This window comes from Symphalangus syndactylus, chromosome X (assembly GCF_028878055.3).
Source record: "Symphalangus syndactylus isolate Jambi chromosome X, NHGRI_mSymSyn1-v2.1_pri, whole genome shotgun sequence".
Lineage (NCBI taxonomy): Eukaryota > Metazoa > Chordata > Mammalia > Primates > Hylobatidae > Symphalangus > Symphalangus syndactylus.
The window spans coordinates 80,026,218-80,031,602 of NC_072447.2; positions in this window are offsets into that span (position 1 = coordinate 80,026,218).

Below are 5,385 nucleotides of genomic sequence, written 5' to 3' on the forward strand. Positions count from 1 at the left end.
CCTGCCACCACGCCCAGCTAATTTTTTGTATTTTCAGTAGAGATAGGGTTTCACCGTGTTGGCCAGGCTGGTCTTGAACTCTTGGCTTCATGATCCGCCAGCCTCGGCCTCCCTAAGTGCTGGAATTACAGGCCTGAGCCACCACACCCAGCCCCCACAGGGAATTTCAAAAGGCATTTAGGTAGCTTTTGGGGGAAGATACGTTAGGATTGCACTGTATGTCTAGAGCTAGCCTGAGCCCCTGGGAAAATTATGATGGGCTCATAGTCACTGCTATTCCCTTTAATTCCTCCCAGCATTTACTGAGGTCCTACTACATGCCTGTCATGAGTGCTGGACCTGAAGAGATGAGAAAAGTCAATGAGTGTTGTCAAAGAGACAGGTAACTAAATAATAATTTACTATTAAGCATCTAAAACATGCCCAATCTCACTAATAAAACAAAAAAATGAAAATTCAAACAATGAGATAGTTTTACTTTTTAGGTGGGAAAAGGTGAAGTTGTAGGGAGGGTGTAGGGGCAGCCACATTCACACAGCTTTAGTGGGACTGTGAATTGGGACAACACCTCCGGGAATCAAAACCTATAATCTCTTTTGTTTGTTTTAGGTTACATGCCCTTTGATCCAGCAATTTCACTTCTACAAATTTATCTTGAGGAAATAATGCAACTAATGTGCAACGGTATAGGTAAGAGGATCTTCGCTGCAATTTTTTTGAGGTGAATTGCACGCAGTGGAAATTCAACAGTTTTACCCAATACAAAGAAAAGATAAATGTTTGAAGCAATGGATGTTCCAGTTCCCCTAATTTTATCATTACACATTGTATACAGCTATCAAAATGTCACACGTACCTCCAAAATATGTACAACTTTTATATATTAATTAAAACATAAAAAAGTAAATTAACCATTTTGAAGTGAAAATTCAGTGGCATTTGGTACGTTCACAATGTTGTGTAATCGCCATTGCTATCTGGTTCCAAAACATTTTCATTACTCCAAAACAAAACCTGTACCCTTTAAGCAGTTACTCCCAATTTTCCCCTCTGCCCAGGCCCTGGTAACAACCAATCTGCTGTCTTTATGAATTTGCTTATTCTGGGGGTTTCATGTAAATAGAACCATACAATACGTGACCTTTTATGTCTGGCTTCTTTCATTTAGCGTAATGTTTCTAAGTACTGTATCAAGTATCAGTGCTTCACTCCCTTTTAAGGCTGGATAATATCCCCTTGTACGCACAAGTCACAATTGGTTTATCCATTCATCCATTGATGGGCATTTATTAGAATATTGTGGCATTTATTTCGCTACCTTTTGGCTATTGTGAATAGCACTGCGATGAACATTCATAGACAAATATTTCTTTGAATACCTGTTTTCAGTTCTTTTGGATATATAGCTAGGAGTGTAATTGCTGGGTCATATGGTAATTCCATGTTTCACTTGTTGAGTAGCCACCAAACTGTTTCCCACTGCGGCTGCACCATTTTACATTCCCACACCAAGGTACAAGGGTTCCAGTTTTTGTACATGCTCATCAACACTTGTTATTTTCTGTCTTTGATTATAGTGATCCAAATAGGTATAAACTGACAAGTGATTGCGCTTTTGATTTGCAGTTCCCAAATGACTAATGATGTTGAGCATCTTTTCGTGTGCTTCTTGCCCATTTGAATATCTTCTTTGCAGAAATGTCTAATCAAGTTCTTTGCCTTTTTTTTTTTTTTTTTTTTTTTTGAGACAGTGTCTTACTCTGTTACCCAGGCTCTGGAGTGCAGTGGCGTGATCATGGCTTAGTACAGCCTCGACCTCCTGGGCTCAAGTGATCCTCCTGCCTCAGCCTCCTGAGTAGCTGGGACTACAGGCACAGGCCACCAAGCCTGGCTAATTTTATTTTTTTATTTTTTTGTAGAGACAGGGTCTCGCTGTGTTGACCAGGCTGATCTTGAAATCCTGGACTCAAGAGATCCTCCCGCCTTGGCCTCCAGAAGTGCTGTCCTCTTTCACTTTCTTGATAATGTTCGCTGCAGCAAAAAAGTTTTTAACTTTGATGAAGTCTAATTTATCTATTTTTTTTTTTTTTGAGACGGAGTCTCACTCTGTTGCCCAGGCTGGAGTGCAGTGGCACAATCTTGGCTCACTACACCTCTGCTTCCCAGGTTCAAGCGATTCTCCTGACTCAGCCTCCTGAGTAGCTGGGATTACAGGCGTGCACTACCACGCCTGGCTAATTTTTTGTATTTTTAGTAGAGACGGGGATCTCACCAGGTTGGACAGGTTGGTCTTGAACTCTTGACCTCTGGTGATCTGCCCACCTCAGCCACCAAAAGTGCTGGGATTACAGGCATGAGCCACCACACCTGGCAGTCTAATTTATCTATTTCTCCTTTTGTTGCTCGTACTTTTGGTGTCATAGCTAAGAATCCATTACCAAATCCAAGGTCATGATCTACCCCCATGTTTTCTTCTAAGCATTTCATAGTTTATCTCATACATTTAGGTCTTTGATCCATTTTCAACTCATTTTTGCGTATGGTATGAGATAGAGTTTCAACTTCATTCTTCTTCTTGTTTTTCCGAGATGGAATCTCGCTCTGTCGCCCAGGCTGGAATGCAGTGGCATGATCTTGGCTCACTGCAACCTCCACCTCTCAGATTCAAGCGATTCTCCTGCCTCAGTCTCCCGAGTAGCTGGGATTACAGGTGCATGCCACCATGCCCGGCTAACTTCATTCTTTTGCATGTTGAAATCCAGTTGTCTCAGCACCATTCGCTAAAGAGACTTCTTTTTCCTCATTGAATGGACTTGGCATCTCTGTCCAAAATCAATTGACCATAGGTGTATTTCTGTACTTTCAATTCTGTTCCATTGTACCTATATGTCTGTACTTATGCCAGTAACACAATGTTTTGATTACTATAGCTTTGTGGCAAGTTTTGAAATAGGGAATCATGAGTCCTCCAACTTTGTTCTTCTTTTTCGAGGTGTTTTTACTATTTGGGGTCTCTTGAAACTCCATATGAATTTCAGGATGGATTTTTCTATGTCTGCAAAGAAGTCTTTGGGATTTTCATAGGAATTGCATTCAATCTGTAGATCGTTTTGAGTAGTACTGACACCATACAATATTAAGTCTTTCAATCTATGAGCACATGTTTTTCCATTTATCTGTGCCTTCTTTAATTTCTCTCAGCAACATTTTATAGTTTCAGTGTACAAGTTTTTTGCCTCCTTGGCTAAGTTTATTCCTAAATATTTTATTTTGGATGTTATTGTAAATATAACTCTTTTCTTTTTCTTTTTCTTTTTCTTTTTTTTTTTAGATGAAGTCTCACTCTGTTGCCCAGGCTGGAGTGCAGTGGTGCGATCTTGGCTCACTGCAACCTTCGCCTCCTGGGTTCAAGTGATTCTCCTGCCTCAGCCTCCTGAGTAGCTGGGACTACAGGTGCGTGCCACCATGCCTGGCTAATTTTTTGTATTTTTAGTAGAGATGGGGTTTCACCGTGTTAGCCAGGATGGTCTCCATCTCCTGACCTCGTGATCTGCCCACCTCGGCCTCCCAAAGTGCTGGGATTATAGGCGTGAGCCACCGCGCCTGGTCAGAACCATTTTTAAAATTTCCTTTTCGGATTATTCATTGTTGATGTATAGAAACACAAAGGATTTTTGTTTGTTAACCTTGTACCCTCCTACTTTGCTGAATTCATTTATTAGCTCTAGTGGTTGTTGTTGTTGTACAGTGTTTTTATTTGTAAGGAAAATTGAGAAAATTCTGAATGTTGAGCAATAGGGGACAGGTTAAACAAATTTTGAAGCATCCATATAATAGGATCATTTCAAGCATCAGGTGTGCCTTCCTTTTTGGTATGTCTGGTATATGTTATAATGGAAGATGAATAAAGTAGCTGTTTCTAGATTGATATGGAAAGCTGTCCATGGCATATAATTAAGTGAAAGAAAAATCAGGTTGCAGAACAGTTTCCTTTCACTTACATAAAAGTCAAATGGTCATATATGCATAATGCCAGCTCCATTGAGACACAGATCGTTGTCTGTTTGTACACAGATGTAACCCTAGTGCCTGGCATGCTGCATGGCACATAGTAGGTGCTCAATAATATTTATGGAGCAAATGAAAAAAAGTCTGTAAAGAAAAACACTAAATTGCCAATAGTGGTTATCACTGAAGTATAGGGATATGAGGGAACCATTATCTGTATTATCTGAAAGTTTTTACCTGAAGCATATATTGAGGGGAAATATTTTATTACACACACACACACACACACACACACACATACACAGACACACATACACACACACACACACACATATTCTCTTACCAAGTAAGTGGTTAGGAGAAAGGCATAGTGGGCCAAAGGAGGAAGGTGCCAGGACTCCATCTGAGGTAAACAGAGGCTTCTCAGAGGCAGTCACTTTGGAGCTGGGCCTTACCAGGCTCCTTATTATTTATTAATTTTTTTGTCCACACAGTAGCCAGATCGAGCTTTTCAGAATGCAAATCTGATCAGACCACTCCTTGGCTTAAAACTCTGATGGCTTCCTTACCTGCAAGCTCAAGCCCAGGCCCCCAACCTGGCACAGGAAGCCCTTTGTGATCTGGTCCCTGCTATCTTTACTTGCAGCAAATCACCAACATAGATTTTAATGTTTTATTATGAAAATTAAAAAACCACAAAACCAGAGAGACTATATAATCAACTCCCATATGTCCATTCAATCCACTTTAACAGTGATCAACATTTTCAAATTTTGTTTTACCCATGTCCCCCTCCCTCCCCACCCTCCATATACATTTTCCTCCTCTGGAGTATCCAGATACAGTTCACCTGTAAACACTTCTCTTTATCTCTCTATAAGATGAGGATATAAAATATATGTGTATATAATCACCATGCTGTTATTGTACTTAACAAAATTATCAATAATTTCTTAACATAACCTGTCCAATGTTCCCTCATTGTTTTAATAACATCTTTTTACAGTTGGTTTGCTTGGATACCGTCAAATATCCTGTGTTCCAGCAACAGCAAGCTGCTTATTGCTTCCCTAAATTTCCTGTGCCTTCTTGCCTTCATGTATTCCAGTCCCTTTGCCTGGAATGCCTCCTCCCATGCCTGGCCCAAGATTCAGCTTGAGTGTTACCGCCTGCTTGTAGCCTTCATGGTTGCCCCAGTCTAGATTGCCTGTCTCCTCCTCTGTGTTAATAATACCCAGAATAAGGCATTGCTTTGTCTTATTACATAGTTCTACCATTCTCTAAGTATGTATTGAGAGAGAGAGAGAGGAGGCCAGGTGCGGTGGTTCACACCTGTAATCCCAGCATTTTGGGAGGCCGAGGCGGGCGGATCACGAG